Genomic DNA, 19,123 nt, shown 5'->3' on the forward strand with positions numbered 1-19,123 from the left:
AACCGTGCTGCCGGCCTACCGCTGCCTCTCCCCATGCCCTGCTTCCAGCCTCCCTCCCTCCTTCCCACCCTCACAGCATGTCCCACTGACTGCACTTCTTCTGGTTTGAGGGAAGAAAACTTCACCTCCTCCGACTCCTTAGCATTCCCTACCATCCACACAAACTCATTTGTTAAAAGAATATCTAAGTATTTGTGTAAGAACGAAGGCTCCTTGCCTTGGGCAGTCTCAGCTTAGTAGGCATTCTGGGAATAGGGCCAAGCAGTAACTCACTATGAAAGACTTCATTCTGTGTTCTGCTCTCCTCACCCAATGCCTGACACACATGAATAGCCTCTTACTGTTGTGTCTTACTGTCCTTTGCGTTCAGAACCTACTCACCTGTTCACCTGTTCAAAGAAGCTCCGAAAATCCTCTGAGCTCCCTCCACTCCCTTCCCTAAGAGGCAGGGGCCTGGGGTCCATTCCTACCTCTGTTGCTAATTGCTTTAACATTCACTTAGCCTATTCTGACTGCAGTTTCCTTATCTGTTGTGTAAATATGGTTCAACTTTAAAATAATAAAGTTCCATACAAATTTTATAGAAAAATAAGATTGGTGTGGAACTTTAAAAAATGACCAAGTACCTTTCACTTGAACATCACAGAAAACATTAGCAGTAACATTAACACAATATTGTAATAAGTGAAATAAGTAGTAATCTTAGATAGTATTAGGAATAATATTAGGAGGCCAGAGAGAGGTCAGGGAACATATCCAAGGTTACATGGGTAGGAGACAACACAATCAAACTTGAGTCCATTCCTCCAATGCCCAACACCACGCAGACCCCTGAGAGCAAAGGCCCATAGCTAGGGTCCCACATCAGAGAGCCACAGTTCTTCCTCTGAGTATGACACAGCTCCGTGGTCAATGATCATGTCCTTCAGCTGACAAGTTTAACCTGCCAATTTGTATTCAATGTCTTCTAAAGTCCCCTGTGGTCTTGAGACCTGTGGTAGAAAACCCGATTTTCAATTTTCAACCCAAAGTATAGATTTGCAGACCTCCCTAGAAATAAATAGTAAGAAGTATGAAGTTTAGACTGACCACCAAAGAAATTGGATTTATTTTAGAGACTTTTATCAGTAAAAAGGGGTCAAGATACTATAGGAACTTTCTGGTGATTCCAGGTCAGGTTTGATCTAAAGACCTTCTTCATAAATACATTATGATCCAATTAATGAGATTTTTTTATGTATAAAACAGGATAAAAACCTACAGAAGATGAATCCCAAGAAGTCATTTGAGTGTAACATGAAATCAATCATTCAGGTGTTGAGAATAAAACCATAGCCAGCTATGTAAATTTTGTTGGAGAAAGGATGGGCAGACTGTGCAGGAACAGGTCATAAAAACATGGACGCTGGACCAACTGGGCTGGCTTCAAAGGTGCAAATGAAAGGTATGGTAGGAACATCTGCTCAAATGGATTTAAGAAAGCTACTTGGGACTTGAGGTTAGCAGAGCATCAGGGAGAAAGGGGGAAGTAAAAAAGATCGATTTCAGCTAGTGGTGGCAAAAAAATAAAAGGGGATTGATGAAAAAAGCCAGGCCAAGGTGATCAGGGCACTGAGGAGATATCTAGGAGAAAAGGTACCTAGAAGAAGAAGCCTGACTGCAGGGGGAAAGTTCTGTGAAGTGCATGAAAGAGGAACTAGAGAAGGAGGAACAGCTAATTGAAAGTGATAGAGAGACTTGGCCAACTCACTACACATGATCCCAAGTCTTGGAGGAGTGGGCAGGAAAAAAAGGAAACAAAGGAAAAGAAATTTAAAAGTTTTCAAAGACTAATTAATTTCACAAAAACAGGATAAACACTAATTCAACGTAGAAGCATGAAATTGCCACTAAAAAGAAGGCAAGAATTAACCACCACTTAAAGGACTCTAAGGAAAGATAAACAGGACAAAAGTTTGCACAAGTAGTAGTCTGGATATTACACGTTCAGAGCAGATCATTCTACAGAAACATGGAGAAGACCCAGATCTGTGGGCTTCCTTACCAGACAATTTTAAAGGAATAAGATTTTTATTTTTAGTTTATAATGGGAATTTTCTAAATAGTTCTGGAATCTTGATCTGATGATACATAATGATGCTTAAGAATTGAAGAAACAAAACTATCCACCTCATGGATATGCATATCCCCCCAAATAAATCCTTATAACCCCCAAAAGAAATGTGAAAAAAAAAAAAAAACCATCTGTAAAAATAACCGCCTTCCAAAACACCACAAGATGTGTATGGGTCAGGGGAGAAAAGGAAGATTTCCACTGGTTCTTGAGGGAAAAAAAAGAAATGAATGATCTAAAGTAAGTGCGCCAACAAATAACCCAGGTTGAAAGGGCATAAGATTACAAAATGTTTATTTAAACACACATGCCAACAGTTGGCTACACAGTTATCAAATGGAAATGAGCCAGGGGAGTTGACATTATTTATGTACCCAAAAAAAAGCACAGAGATTGTGACATGCGACATAAATGATGCTCCCATTTTTACTGATGAAGGTAATAGCCAAAATTCACTTCTCAAAAACTAGACATTTGGCAGAGGTATAAAGAAGAGGGTAAATTCCTGATGGGACAAGAAGAGACAACAAAGTAAAAGAAGAGAGATCAAGGGGAGGGCAGGCCTCTGATCCTCCCAGGATGGCAGTGGTGGACACGATAGAAAATGATATGAGGAAGTGTCAAGGAAAGTGGCCCTGAAATCAAAGGGTTTAAAAGAGAAACCCAGAATCCCTCAAGTAGAAGCAATCAACTGAGGGACCAGGATGAAGAAATCAGAATAGAAAAGGTGGAATTTAAAGTACCACAAAAAGGCTTCTAGAAGAGCTTGAAACTAGGGGAAAAGAGAAAGATAGAGCAAGAATAAGGAAATTTCATACAAAATTCTAGACTGTACTAGAAACGTAGGAAAAATGTAATGGTAAAATGAAGTGGATAGACTTTAGTGGCATGATCAAGATGGATAATAAAAGGGACATGTATAGAAGTGTTCCCAGGAGAAGAAGGGTATAGAGAGAAGAGAAAAGACAGTGGACTAATCCTAGTGTGCCAAGAACAATAAAGAAATGCATGAATCATCAGCAGACAACCCATATCCACAGAGAATTCCGTTCAGGCTGCGTGTGGAGAGGCAGACAGGTTCTGGGGCCTCTCTCTGACACCTACAGACTTCTGCTCCCCATCTAGGTCTCCCTGAGTACTGTTTTCAATATCACACAGCAGGTAAGGGTGGAAAATGAATGACATAAAACTAATTTCTTCTTCAGCTCAGTCGACACTTAATGAAAAGATGTCTATGTGAAAGCATAGTGCTTGGGACTGAGGAAATATGAAAATAAGTAAAAAAACATGGCTAGATAGTCTGACATAAACAGAAGCACCAAGTGAGGGTGAATATCAAAAATTTGGAATTTGCCAGATAAAGAAGAGCAAGGTTCAAAGCCACAAAAATGAGAAATAATGTGAAATATGATAGAACCGAAGATCTGAGCATAAGAGACTGCTGTATCTTCTCTTTGGAGAGGAACAAGATGGAAAAGGGAAATGGGAAGCAAAAAGAGGAAGTGAGATCAAGAACCCTGCTCTAGAATCTGGGCATGGACTCCAATCTGAGCACCACCACTTACTCAGCTGGTTCTGGTACAATCTGAAGCAAGGCACTTACAGACTCCAAACCTGAGGTTCCTCCACTATAAAATAGAGTAGTAACATCTACCTAACTACAGAGTAACTTGCAGCATCCTCATGACAGAGTAAGGGATATCAGACTTTGCCACCCACCATAAACAACAATAAAACTCAACAAAATATATGAGACAGCTCTCTTCAGTTACTAAACTACAGATGGTATAGTGATGGGAACCTTGTGAGAAGAAAAACAAAAGAGGTGAAATCCACATTCACTCTGGCCTTCTGCCTGGGGGCTTTCCAAACCACAGCACAGGGAGGTAGAACCCAAGCCAAGGCAGGAGGAAAAAAAAAAAAAAAATGTGGGTTCCCCAAGGGGCTGAAGTCAACAGGGCAGAGTACTAGAGAGGAGAAAGATACACAGAGAAGAAACCCAGAAACCCACGTGGGGACTACCTGAATCTTTGGCTGCACATGTGCAGAATGAAACACCAAGGCCCAGGGAAAAACAAGTGCTGGGGAGCTGCATCCTGACAGAGATCACACAGTGGGAGAGACACTGATATTCTCAGCAGCTATAGTGAGTGGCGAGAACATAATTATTGCTCTGGACATTCAACTGAGATTCAGGAGAAGCTGCACCATAGTTGCTGGGCCACCTGGCTCTGGAGGGGGGCTGCCCTGGACCCATCTTAACAAAGCCAAAGGCTGGTGCTCAGCAGCATCAAGTTGGCCTACCAGGAGCCAGCTGCCTGCCAAGACAAACCCAACACTCTTAAAAGGAAGACAATAAAATCTATAAGCTTTGGCATGTAATAAAAAAAGAAAGATGACATGTCACAAGAAGGAAACAAAGATTCAAAAGAAAGAATCCCAGAGGCGATACAGATAGAGTTTGAAGACAAGGACTTTAAAATGACAAAAATGAGTATGTTCAAGAATTTAAAGGAAAAGAACAGACATAAGGAATGAGTAGATGGACATAATCTTATCAGATAAACTACAAAAGAGAACAAAATGGGAACTGTATAATTTAATAATGTACAGTAATTGAAATAATGCACAACAGGCTTAGCAGCAGATTGGACACTGCACAAGAAAAGACTGGTAAACTTGAAGACAGAATATTAGTAACCAAATTGAAGCACACAGAGAAAAAGAACTGAAAAAAAGAACAGAGCTTCAGTTACATGTGGGACAATATTAGCCCATCTAATATAGGCATATCTGAGGTCTCTGAAGGAAATCAGAGAGAAATTGGGGAAGAAGAAATATTTCAAAAAAGTAATAACTTCCAAATATGATGAAAAATACCAACCCACCGATTCAAGAATCTCAACATATCTTAAACAAGACAAACACAATTGGAAGGCAAGATAAAGATATGTCTAGATAAACAAATGCTGAAAGAATTTATCACCAGCAGATCTACACAATGAAAAATGTTAAAGGGACTCTTGCCTGGGTGGCTCAGTCAGTTAAGCATCCAGCTCTCAGTTTCGGCTCAGGTCATGATCTCAGGGTCATGAGATGAAGCCCTGCATCAGGCTCTACACTGGGCGTAGAACTTGCTAAAGATTCTCTCTCCCTTCCCCTCTGCCCCTATTTACCTCTCCACCTCACTCCACTCATGCTCTCTCTCTCCAATTAAAAAAAAAAAAATGTTGAAGGGAGTTTTTCAGGCCAAAGAGAAATGATATCAGATAGAAACCTGGACCTACAATACAGAAAGAAGAGTACCAAAAATGGTAACTATACTGGGCAGAAATACAACACTTTTTTCTTTTGATTTATTTAAAATACATTGATTCTTTAAAGCAAAAATAATGACAGTGTGTTCCTGGTTCTGTAATATACACAGAAGCAAAACACATACTGACATCACAGAGGAGAGAGGCAAATAGAAACATACTGTTATAAGATCCTTATGTTTGGAACACCTGGGTGGCTCAGTGGGGTAAAGCCTCTGCCTTCAACTTGGGTCATGGTCTCAGGGTCCTGGGATCGAGCCCTGCATTGGGCTCACTGCTCGGCCAGGAGCCTTCTTCCCCCTCTCTCTGCCTGCATCTCTCCCTACTTGTAATCTCTCTCTCTGACAAATAAATGGATAAAATCTTAAAAAAAAAAAAAATCCTTACATTTCACATGAAGTCTTATCATATTAATTCAGGTCACACTATGATAAGCTAAAGATGCATATTTTCACTAACTACTAGATAAAACAAAGAGTTGTAACTAAAAGGCCAATGGAGGATGGGGCACCTGGGTGACTCAGTTAGTTAAGCATCAGACTCTTGATTTCCATTCAGGTCATGATCTCAGGGTCATGAGATTGAGTCCTGCCTCCAGTTCTGCATTGAGTTGCTGAGTCAGCTGAAGAATTTCTCTCTCCTCCTCCCTGGGGCCCTTTCCCCTCTCCTTGCATTTGCACTCGCTCACTCTCTCTCTAGAAAATAAAGAAAAGAAAAAGAAAAATAATTTTTAAGATAATACTTAAAAAAAAAAAAAAACCCAAAAGGCCAATAGAGGAGATAAAATAGAACACTAACAAATACTTCATTAATCCAATAAAAGACAGGAGAGGGGGAAGGAGGGAGTAGATGGCTAAAAGAGCAAACGGCACGATGGCAGAATTAGACCCAACCTAACTTACAGATCTGTTGCGTATGTAAAATAAAATAATAAAAGTGGAACTCTGTTATAAAGCAATCCTCCTAAGAGAGAGGAGGTTTGGGCAGTGGGTTTTAGAATGGAGGGGAGGGTGGTAATACAGGAAGTGGAGAAGTGGGGGATGGGAGACCTCTAACAGAACGGGTTCCCAGCGGTCACGCTGCGGCTCACACCGATCTGTCTGGGCTCACACAGCCAGGTAGCAAGCACTCTCAGCAGTGAAGCATGCAGTTGGCTCCATAAAGCCCACGGGTGCCACTTCCATGGCTTTATGGAGCCAACCCCATGAACTCCGCTTGGGATCTACCCCCGCAGGAAGGCAAGTGGAGCCGGTTTACTGTGCTGTTGTTCAAGACGCATGGAAGGCAGAAGACATGCTTCTGACCTATCTCCCATACAAACACTTGCCACGAAGAGGGCCCAGCTGAAAAAAAAAAAAAAACAGAGAGCGACTCTGTCCACTGCGCCGAGACGGGAGAATATGGCGGAAGAAAACAAAGATGGCAGATCCGGAACCGGAAGTTCTCATCCTGACCTGGGCAGCAGGTAACTGAACGCTTAGACTGTGACACAGTGATTAGCAGGCAGAAGATTGCCGGCGACAGGGCTCCCACGCAATGTGTGAACCAGCTGCTGGTTGTTGACCGCTGTGAAGCCCCCTTGAGTGGCAACAGCAGCATCTCACTTAACTGTGTCAACGCCAACACCATGTCCCCCTGGATGACAGAGAGACGTGGCGGAGGGTCATACGGTTCAGGTAGGCCCTCATCCACAGAGCACCTGCTGATGCCAGGCCCTGTGCCAAGTGCTGGGGGTACAAAATTTACTAAGACCGTGTCCGTGTCTACAAGAAACAGCCAGATCCCCCGGAGGGAAGAGGTATAGAACCCCATCAGAAAGCAGAGTGGTTTTGGTCCTTGCATCCCTCTGCCATTTACCTGCTCAACCTCAGTTCTCTCATCCATACAATGGGGACAGCAATAGCTAGCCAGCAGAATTGTCACGGAGATGGTCGCGTCCACGATTTTAAAAGCACCTAGCACGGGGTCTCACCCTAATTCAGCGACTCTCAATTGAGAGCAGAGTACATATTAGAAATTGATGCCAGACTTGAGGAGAAATCCCTCAAGGCAAGGTTCACTCGGCTCGCTTGGCTTCGCCTCCCAGACACCCACCAGAACTTCACCCTAAGTAGGCACTCAGTTTGCTGAACAGAGTCAAAATTAGTAAACTTCCTTCTCCAGTCCTTTTGCACCTCAAACTTTATCTCCAACCAAGGGATTCACTCAGTTGTGGTTTTTATTAAGCCTCCCAAGGGGTATACCATGGAGTGAGGAGAAAAGATAGAAAAGCAAATAATTACAATACAGTAAAACAAACAAACAAAAAAAAGGTTGTAATTCCAGTGCTTGCAAAGTACTTTAGGAGATAGGAAAAGAAGCAATTAACTGTCAGGGGAATCCAAGAAAGTCTCCACCATGAAAGACATACTTGAACTGGGTTTTGAAGGAAACATAAGAATTCAAAAGTCAGAGATTTGCAAGAGTATTCCAGCTTGAAGGTGGGCAGAGGTAAGGAGGTAGGTGAGGGATCTGGAAGTTTCCAGGACCAATGGTTGGTACTTCCATTCATGGCAGATTCGATATGAAATATAATGAGGGGAGAGCCTAGAACAGAGGTTTTTCAACCCAGGCTGCACATCAGAAACACCTAAGGAGCTTTCAAATGGTCGAATGCCCAAAGGACCCTCCAAACCAATTAAAGCAAGATCTTTGGGACTGGAGGCCAGTTGTCAGGGATTCTTTCTTAAAGTTCCCAGAGTGGATCCCATGTGCTGCCAAGTTTCAGAACCACTAGTCTAGAAAAAAAAAATAAATAAAGATTCACAGCATCTCAAGAGGTCAGGCCCTCTTGGTGCCTCCGCAGTCCGGAACACATGCCCTCCCCCAACTGACTCCGCCACAGGGGCCAAAGACCAGCCCAAACAACAGCCTTGGGCTTCTTACTGCTGCTCCTTCTCCTCCTTCCAGCTCTGTTCTCTGAAAAAGCAGCTCTAGAAATTTGGTCCCCAGTCCAGTAGCATCTGCCTCACAAGGGAACTTGGTAAAAACACAAAATTTTTTTTACTGCACCCCAGACCTACTAAACCAGAAAGTGGGGCCCAAGAATCTGTCTTAACAAGCACCCCAGGTGATTCTGATGCATGCTGAGATATGAGAACCAATGTTCTGGAACATTGATTCCTCTGAAGCAGCAGCCAAGCAGCGTCTGGGTGTGAGTCCATGCCATGGGAGTAGGGGCGCTGGGGATTGTTGCTGCAGGTGAGGAACCTGGTGGAGTCATTGTTAAATCAGCAGAGATGCCAGGAACTGGCCTGGGTGTTATTATGTTGGTCTGGTGTCAAAGATGCCAGAGGCAGACAGCTCAGGTGGTTTTCTGTGGTACCAGGAAAAGCTTTAGGGTAGGAGGCATAGGGTTTTATTTTCTCCTTAAGCACAAAGCAGTCCTTTGAAAGCAAACTTTCAAGATATTTTAAATCAGGACTGGCAGGAAAATCCATGATGTCAATGGGCATGGGCGTACTATTTCCGTTTTTCCTTTGAAGGAAAGGGGCAGGTTGAGATGCGGGGTGGGGGGGTGGAGGGGTGTGGGGGGGTTCTTATGTAGGGGAGGGTGGGAAGGAAGAAAGGGCACGGTTGGCTCACTGCTCCATCCATATCCTCCTCCCAGGTCCCAACCAGTTGAGAATTCACAATTCTTGGGAGGAAAATAAAATAAAGGAAACAACAAAAGGAAATTAGCTCCCTGTATAGAAATGGAAATTGCCTTTCCCCTAAGGTCAGAGAGCCAGGCCTAAAGGAGTACACCTAAATGACCAAGGAGGCTGGAGCCCTAATCCTAGAGTGATTTGCCCTCACAGGGTAACTCTGGTTTTTCCTGCTGGAGCCAGTCACTTCCTGAGTCTGCACTCACTTGAGGAGTCAGCAGGCTCCTTATTTACCCAGCGAACTCTAAGGACACAAGTGCCTTCTCTGCCACACAATTAAAGAGGGCAACTTCTTTGGGGCTTTTAACCATCTCCTTTCAGTCCCACTGTTCCAAGCTGAAAAGTACTGGACCTACCCGTATTTTTGTTGTTTTTGTTTTTTCCTGCTTCAGTAAGTTAGGGGAAATCCCCCAGATTTGAAAAAACTGCTAGATTTGACAAGCGTGTGTGTGGCGCCACCTTGTGGTCATAGCTCATCCAAGCAGTTTTCTTCCTGCTTTGCTTGTTAATCGGAGGCACCAGATTCCAGGCAGGTACATATTCCGCGCTCACTGCCTGCTCAACTCTCTCATGGGATTATCAGCTACTTTGATTTGCCTTGGCTGAAAACCCTTTGTTTTCTCACAGGCACAAAAACAATATAGATAAGCGACAGAACTTTCTTTTTCTCAGAAGTAGCCAAGCATTTAAAATCTTCTAAGGTATAAATTTCTCTAATTGACAAAAGGAAACGAGAAATTTCTGGTTGTGCCTGTAAATCATGACAAAGTGTCAGGAATTCTTTCTTCCTTCCCGTGATTTTTGGGGTCCAAGCATATAGGAGAATCAAACATCCTGAGTTTCAAGTTTCTGAGGCAGTATTTTTTTTTTATTGAGGTGTAATTTACATATAACATCATATTAATTTCAGGTGTACAACATAATGAGTCAATATTTGTATACCTTGCAAAATGATCACCACAGTAAGTCTGGTTAACATCTGTCACCATACATACAGTGGGGGGAAGATAAGATGGTCTGGAGAGCTGTTAGTAGTGAAACATGCTATCAACTAGACATCAGGAGAAATCAGTTCTAGGCTTGGCAGTGCTGCTAACCCACTGTGTTAACTTTAACAAGTTACTTAATCTTTGTGGATCTTCCTGCCCAAGAGTTGTTACCCTCCTCCCGGCTTTCCCCGTAAATTCCATGAATTTTTAAGACATTGCCTTCCAAATGACAGCTCTAAAAATTTAACTAATAACTTTTCTGTCTTTAATTGTGAAATGTATAAATGCCCACTGGTTCTTCTGGTCATCATGAAGCAACTGGAGTAACCACAATAAGTTTATATCCTAGACAAAGGCCAAGGCACTTGAAAGCTCCTTTTTCTATACCCAGAACATGTATGATTTCTGGAGTACTTTTAGAATATTGGAGGTAACTCACAGACCCTCGTTACAACTTTCTCAGGGCTGGGGAATCCCAGTTAGGGAACAAACAGACCGGATAATCCTCAACCTGGGTAACTCGAGTTCTTACAAACTAAGACGAGGGAAGAATGGAAGGCTGTGGTGCATGTATACAGGTAGAATCTCAATTTAAGAAACACCATTAAGGGAAATTAACATTTAAGAAATGCCAGTTCTGGGTGCCTGGGTGGCTCAGCCAGGTAAGCATCTGCTTTTGGCTTAGGTCATGATCCTGGAGTCCTGGGATCGAGCCCCACATGCAGGGAGTCTGCTTCTCCCTCTCCCCTTGTTCATCCCCTCTCTCTGTTTCTCTCTTGCAAAAATAAGTAAGAACTTTAAAAAAGAAACCCCAGGTCTATGCCAGGAGTTCTAAATGGAGAATTCCCGTTAGTCCCCACAATAACCTCTAAGGTAGACATGCTGATCAGAAAGCAGGCGCAGAAGTTAAGGAAATTGTCTTCACCACGCAACTGGGATCAGAATCATGTCTGTAAAATTTCAAAATGCATAGTCTTTCAAAATAGCCAAACTTTGATACAAAACATGGCAATTTCCAGATAGGGACCAAACACCCAAACTTAAATCACTTTGTTAAACAGATATCTGAGATACTACTATGTTTCCACAAGTTCCTATCTTCTTCAAATATAATATTTTTAGTTTAATGCTTACTGACAAACCTTTCAAATATCTATGCATTGTTAATTCTTCTTACGATACATTCTTTTATTGTAGTAAAGCCAGTCTCCTGACCTCTGCTCCATTTATCTGAAAGCAAACTGTGAAGTACTTCCATTCTACATCCTGGTGATTTTTAGGGACTTGGGCTAATGTGTTGTTTCAAGATATGAAAGCTTAGTTCTGGGATATTTTCTTCTTTTGTTCCATTGATAATTTTTTTCCACCCATTATCTCTGTTTTCTCTTTCCAAAACTCCTAACAGTTGAATATTGGACCACTTGAACAGATAGTCTAGTTGTTTTGTTTTGTTTTGTTTTGTTTTGTTTTGTTTTGTTTTGTTTTTAGAGAGGGGTAGGGGCGGAGCAGAGGGAAAGGTAGAGAGAGAATCTTAAGCAGGTGCCACACCCAGTGCAGAGTCCAACACAGGGCTCCATCTCACAACCTCAAGATCGTGAACTGAGCCAGAACCAAGAGTCGGACACTTAGCTGACTGAGCCACTCAGGTACTCCAGATATTTTCCTTGAACTTTTCTCTCTGTGTTAGGGAATCTGATTCAGCTAGGAGTAAAAGAATATCCAATTAAACAGCTTAACACATTAGGGTTTGTTTTTGTTTTGTTTTGTTTTATTCACACAGGAAGTCAAGAGGTGGTTAGACTGGTACTATTTCAGAGGGTTACAAATCTCAGGGCAAAGATCTCTGGAACTCTCTTGGCCTCTCAGCCATGGCCACAAGATAACTGTTGCAGCTTCAGGCATCACTTCTACATTCAAGGCAGAAATGAAAAGGAAAGGGAGGAAGCAGGAAGGGTGGCATGTCTAGAAATCTTCTGCAGACTTACACTTACAACTCATTGATCAGAAATGTGTCAAAATGCAAATCTAACTACAAGAAACTCTAGGAATGGAAAAGAGACAAGAGAAAAGTGGGTTGTAAAAGAGGAATGAGCCAATCCAGTGTCCTATTTTCCAAGTTTTTTTTTTACTATTCTATACAAGAATTCCTCAATTCCATCTCCCAAACTCTGTTGAATTTTTTTTATTTCTACCCTAATCATTTTCTTTTCTTTTCTAAGATTTTATTTTATTCATTTAAGATTTATTTATTTGACAGACAGAGATCATAAGTAGGCAGAGAGGCAGGGTGAGAGAGGAGGAAGCAGGTTCCCCACTGAGCAGAGCCCCCAAAAAGAGGCACAATCCCAGGACCCTGAGATCATGACCTGAGCTGAATGGCAGAGGCTCAACCCACTGAGCCACCCAGACACCCCAAGATTTTATTTTGAAGTAGTCTATACACCCACCATGGGTCTCAAACTCACAACCCCAAGATCAGGAGTCACATGCTCCAACAACTGAGCCAGCCAGACATCCCTGATCATTTTAATCTTTTTCATTCTTGTGTTTTCTGCTTTTCTCTGTTTTTGTCTGTTTTATCGACATCCATTCTTGTTTCATGGCTGCAATATCATCTCATCTCTCTAAAGATACTTATAATTTTTCTTTAAAATTTTTGCCCCTTCCTTACAACATTTCCTTTTTCTTCTAATTGATAGTCTTCCCATACCTACACTTCATTCTCAGTCTTTTATTTCGATGGTGTCTCTCAAAAGTCTGATGATCCTTGGCTTAAAAATGAGACACCAGGTAGTTGTGTGGAAAGGCTGTGTGGTTGGATCAGATTTGTCACCTGGTGGCCAGAAGCGTGATCAGGTGTTGAGTCATTCTGTCATTAGAACATACACACCTCCCTCCTAATTGTCATTATGTGTGAGTATTTACTCTGGAGCCATTGAATTTTTCCATGGACTTCTCACTCTGATCTCCAGCATGATGGGCTTGGTGAACTAGGTCTGTGTAGTAAGCCTGGCATGACAGTGGGAACAGAGTGATGATAGGGACTCACCAGCTGGCATGGCCCAGAGCCACTGACTCTGGTCAGTTTCTTCAGAGAAGGAATTCCCTGATCTACAGTGATTAGAGAGAGGTTGTCCCACAATGGTGTGGGCCAGAGGCATAATATGTTCATCTCCCTCTTCTTGAGTCCATGACTCATCCTTGCTCCTTCCACTTGGCCAGTACCTCCAATTCCAGAACCCTTCAAGGAGCTCTAGGGAACAAATCTCTTGCTGCTCATCAATCTTCCTTTCCACAGGCACTTGGGTTTCAGCCATTTCTATCTACTAAGTTGGTTACTATCCTTCAAAACACCTTTTGTCTCCCAGGTGTGAATACATCTCTTCTCTACTCCTATTTCCCCTCCAATTCTCTTCGTCTTTATGGGTTTAAGCCACTTTATTATTTTTTTTCCACTGTAATTTTGGATGGAGAAAGAAAGATGGAGATGGAGCTCAGATAAATGTATGTGTTTAAAGTCTACATATATATTTTTCAATTTCCTCAATTTCATAATACTTTTCCCCCCAAAAAACACCTCATAACTATTTTATTATAAATGCGGCACCTGCCTTCAGTAAGAATATGCCTTAATTGGGGTGCCTGGGTGGCTCAGTCATTAAGCATCTACCTTCAGCTCTGGTCGTGATCCCAGGGTCCGGGGATTCCGCTCAGCAGGAAGCCTCTCTCCCACTCTCCCTGCTTATGTTCTCTCTCTTGCTCTGTCTCTTCCTGTCAAATAAGTAAATAAAATAATTTTTTTTAAAAAGAATATACTTTAGCAAGTTTATAAATATGTGTTAAATTTTAGACATTTGATAAACATTATCCTGAAAACCCACATTTGGTTGGTAGTCCCTATGGATTCTCCAAAGTAAATATAAAGAGAAAGAAGGTAAAACAAATCCGAATTGTGTTTGTGTTCTGTAAGTCACAGGGTTTTAAGGAGTAAATTCAGATCTTCCAATATTACAAGATCTGGAGGGTCAGGGTAAAGTGAGCCAGGCTTGTACATTAAAGAACTAGTTGAATACCTACAAAAAAAACTGATTGCTAAAGGAAACCAAATTGTGAAAATGTATAAACAACCTCAAGATAATTATAAAGAGAAAAATGCATTTTCAAAAGTTAAGAGACATTGAGGAAAAAAAGATCTAGCCTAACCATAAGGAAAAAATTAATGCACCTAGGGCTTATCTCCTAAGAGAGAAAGACACCAGCAGGGTCATTGGCACGGCAATGAGCCAGAGCTAGGACTCACTGGCCTGTGTAGGATCCATTTAACAGTGATGTTTCAAGCTGCTTGTGCTCTCAGTCTCTCCAGATCTCTACCTGGCATTTGGAAACAAGGCTGACCTCGGACTGAGCAAATCCCTGGTACAGACCATGGAAGGAGCCTGGGCTTTCTTCTCCACCTGGCAGTAAAGAGAAGCCCCTCTTTTTCCTGCTGAGGAGGCCTAGTGGAGGGTCTGGATTTTTCACCATCACCCAGATTTATAAAATCACCTCCACCACGGTGTCAGTGGAGAATATACAGGAATTCCTCAACCCATGGACATAACAAAAGAAACAAAAGATCATATATCCATGACTTCCGAGTCCCAGGAGGAGAGAAGGAAGAAGGCAGAGAGAAAATAAAGAATTATCACAGAAATAAGGGTGGAAAACTTCCCCAATTTGCCAAGAGACGTAAACCTATAGTTTCAAAAAGCCACGCAAACCACAAACAAGACAAATCCAAAGAAATGTGCACCCAGACACATCATAGCCAAATTTTTGAAAACTGAAAACAAAGGAAAATTCTTGAAATCAGCCAGAGAAAAACAGAGGCAAAACAATTAGAATGGCAGACTTCTTACCAGAAACCATTTTTTTGCTATAATAAGCAAAAAAATGAGGTGGTGAAATATTTTTCAAGTGGCGAAGGACTAGAACTGTTAATCCAAAATCCTATACCTCCAAAAAATATTCTTCTAGAATTAAGGAGAAATCAAGATATTCTCAGATGAAGGAAAACTAAGAAAATTTGTTACCAATAGAACTATCCTAAAACAATGTTGGAAAGAAGTTCTCTAAATAGAAAGGAAACAAGAGAAAGAAACTTGGAATACCATGAAGCAAGGAACAGAGTATATAATAAGCAAAAATATGGACAAATGCAATAGTCTTTCCTTCTCCTTTTGAGTTTTCAAAATTATGTTTGATGGTTGAAGCAAAATTTATAACACAGATGTAGTTCTTAATGTGTGTAGAGGAAATATTTAAGACAATTTTTAAAAAGAAAAGAAAGAGATATGAAGAGTAAAAAGGTTTCTATGCTTCAAACTGATAAAATGATACCAGTTGACCATGATAAGTTGTGTATATATAGTATAATACCTAGAGCAACCACTAAAAAGGCTATACAAAGAGATAGATTCAAAAATGCTATAGATAAATCAATATGGAAAAATTTCCAACTCACCCAAAAGAAGAGAGAAAAAAGTAAACAGAGAAACAAAAATCAAAGAACAAATAGAAAACAAAAATAAATACATTAAATACAACTGGTTATAACAGATCAGCTAAAAGACAAAGGTTGCAGAGTGGATTTTAAAATATGATGTGCCCTAATGATGTACTATATGCTGGCTAATTGAACATAATAATAATAAAATAAAATACGACCTGCTTAACTGTATTTGCTATATACAACAAATTCACTTCAAATAATGATATAGATAAATATCAGTATCTACATAATAACTTAGATAAAAGTAAAAGGATGGGGAAATATATGTCATGCAAGCATTAATAAAAGGAAAGCAAGATGGGCTATATTAATATCAGATAAAGTAGACTTCAGAGCAAAGAAAATTACCAGAGACAGAAAGGGATTTTATAAAATGATAAGAGTCAATCCACTCAGAAGTCATAGCAATTCTGTGTATGCAGCAAAAAAAACAGAGATGCAAAATACGTGAAGAAGAAACTGATAGAAGAAATGGACAAATTCACGATTGTGGTTGGAAACGCCAGCATTTCTAAACAATTGATATAACAACTAAAGTAAATATCAGTAGGGTATAGAACTACTCTCCAACATTAGCCAATGTAGAACACCTGACCTGACTATAGAACATATATTCTAATACACATTCTTTTCAAATGCCCAATAAACACATAACAAGATAAATGATATATTGGACAAAAAAAAGAACCTCAACAAATTTAAAGGAACTATAAAAAATGGAACAAAGCTAAAAATCAGCAACAGAAAGATATTAGGAAAATATCTAAATACTTGGAAACTAAACAACACACTTCTGAATCATTCATGGATCAAAGAAGTCTCAGCCACATATTGCATTGGTCTCCTTGGTCAGCAGGGAGCCAGCTTCTCCCTTTCACTCTGCCTGCCACTCTGCCTTCTTGTGCACTCTTTCTCTGTGTGTCACATAAATGAATAAAATCTTAAAAAAAAAAAAAAAAAAAGAAGTCTTAAGAGAAATCAAAAAGTACATTTAACCGATTGAAAATGAAAATGTAATACATTGGGCACCTGGGTGGCTCAGTTGTTAAATCTGCCTTCATCTCGGGTCATGATTCCAAGGTCTCCACAAGTCCTGCTTTGGGGAGTCTGCTTCTCCCTCTGACCTTGATCCCACTCATGCTCATTCACTTTCTCTCTAATAAATAAATGAAATCTCTTAAAAAAAAAGAAAGAAAGAAAGACACAGTAAAGCAGTGCTAAGAGAAAAATGTATAGCGCTAAATGCATTCATTAGAGGGGCGCCTGGGTGGCTCAGTGGGTTAAGCCGCTGCCTTCGGCTCAGGTCATGATCTCAGGGTCCTGGGATCGAGTCCCACATTGGGCTCTCTGCTCAGCAGGGAGCCTGCTTCCTTCTCTCTCTCTCTCTCTGCCTGCCTCTCAGTGTACTTGTAATTTCTCTCTGTCAAATAAATAAATAAAATCTTAAAAAAAAAAAAAAAATGCATTCATTAGAAAAGAAGAAAAGTCTCGAGTCAGTAACATAAGCTCCCACCTCAAGGACTTAGATAAAAAGAAAAGGCAAAATATACTCAAAGCAAGCAGAAGGAAGGAAATATAAAGACAAGGGCAAAAATCAATAAAATTTGAAAACAATGGAGAAAATCAAAAGAGTTGGTTCTTTGAAAAGATCAATAAAATTGACTAACTTTAACAAGACTAACAAAGAAAAAGAGGGAGAAGACACAAATTACCGATATTGGGAATGAAACAGGAGCTATCACTATGCCCCCTGCGGACATCAAAAGGATAATAAGGGAATTCTGCAAACAATCTTACGTACATAAAATGTGACAACTTAGGTGAAATAGACCAGTTCCTAAACATACACAGACACACACACGTACACACACACGCACACACACACTACCCCAACTCACCCAAAACTAAACAGGCCATGTGAATAACCACAAGACTATAAAGAAATTGAATTAATATTTTAAAATTAAAAAAAAAAACTCTAGGCCCAAATGGTGTCACTAAACAATTCTACTAAATATTTAAAGAATTAATGCTGGGGATCTGAGTGTCTCAGATGGTTAAACATCTGACTTCTGCTCAGGTCATGATCTCAGGGTCCTAGGATTGAGCCCCACATCAGACTCTCCACACAGCGGGAAATATGCTTGTCCCTGTCCCTCTGTCCTTCCCCCTGCTTGTGCTCTCTATCTCTCTCTCAATTAAGTAAATAAAATCTTAAAAAAAAAAAAAAGAATTCATGCCAATTCTACACAATCTCTTCAGAATATAGAAGAGGAAGAAACACTTCCCAATTTGTCTGATTTATGCCAAAAACAGACCAAGGAAGAAAACTATAGAGCAATATTCCTCTTGAGTATAGTTATAAAATCCTTAACAAAATATTATCAAATAGAATTCAGCAATACATAAAAAGAATTATACACCATAATCAAATGAGGTGTTTTATTTTTAAGATTTTTATTTATTTATATATTTGACAGAGAGAGAGATCACAAGTATGCAGAGAGGCAGGCAGAGAGAGGAAGGGAAGCAGGCTCCCGGCTGAGCAGAGAGCCCGATGTGGGGCTTGATCCCAGGACCCTGGAATCCTGACCTGAGTCAAATGAGTTTTATCCTAGGAACAGAAGGCTCTTTCAGCAACATCTGGGTGGCTTAGTCAGTTGGGCGTCTGCCTTTGGCTCTGGTCATGATCACAGGGTTCCTGATCAACCCCCGTGTCAGGCTCCCTGTTCAGTGAGGAGTCTGCTTCTCCTTCTTCCTCTCCCTATATCTCTCCCCCGGCTCATGTTCGCTCCCTTTTTCCCCACCATCAAATTTAAAAAAAAATTTTTAATGCTTTTTCAATATTCAAAAGTTAATATGTATAATTAACCATATCAACAACTGTGGAAGAAAAATTACATTATCAATTGACGCAGAAAATACATTTGACAAATTTCAACATCTATTCAAGATAAAAATTTTTAGAAAAAATGTGAATAAAAGGGAAACTCCTCAATTTGATAAGAGCATTTGCAAATAGCCCACAGCAAAATTATACTTAATGGTAAAAAACTGAATGCTTTCCCCTCCCAAGATAGGAATAAGACAAGGATATTCACTCTCATCACTTATTCAACATGATGCTACAAGTTCTACTCTGTGCAATAAGACCTGTATCGGGCTCTCTGCTGAGCAGGGAGCCTGCTTCTTCCTCTCTCTTTCTCTCTCTCTGCCTGTCTTTCTGCCTACTTGTGATCTCTGTCTGTTAAAAAAATAAATAAAATCTTAAAAAAAAAAAGATAAAAAGACAAGGTACAGGAACATCAGTGTGGCTCAGTCTGTTAAGTGTCTGATTCTTGATCTCAGCTCAGGCCTTGACCTAAGTATCATTGGGTCCCAGAGGTTCAGCTAGTTATCAAACCATTGAACACCTACAAACTCAACAAGCAATCAAAGAGAAGAAGAGCAGCAATTCTAGGAACCGA

At 40.7% G+C, this 19,123-nt stretch overlaps 1 protein-coding gene across 3 annotated transcripts in view; it reads left to right on the top strand.

Moving 5' to 3' along the window:
• Positions 1-6,912: 6,912 nt before the first annotated feature.
• BCL2L14 (BCL2 like 14) overlaps positions 6,913-19,123 on the top strand; it is a 54,039-nt gene continuing 41,828 nt past the window's right edge. For 2 of the 3 annotated variants that reach the window (XM_082738696.1, XM_082738698.1), the window contains exon 1: positions 6,916-7,106. The gene's annotated coding sequence lies outside the window, so the exon portion shown is untranslated. Of the gene's footprint in view, positions 7,107-19,123 lie in introns of all 3 variants that reach the window. The other variant, XM_082738699.1, reaches the window with a different exon arrangement.

This window comes from Mustela nivalis (genome assembly GCF_964662115.1).
Source record: "Mustela nivalis genome assembly, chromosome: 7".
NCBI lineage: Eukaryota > Metazoa > Chordata > Mammalia > Carnivora > Mustelidae > Mustela > Mustela nivalis.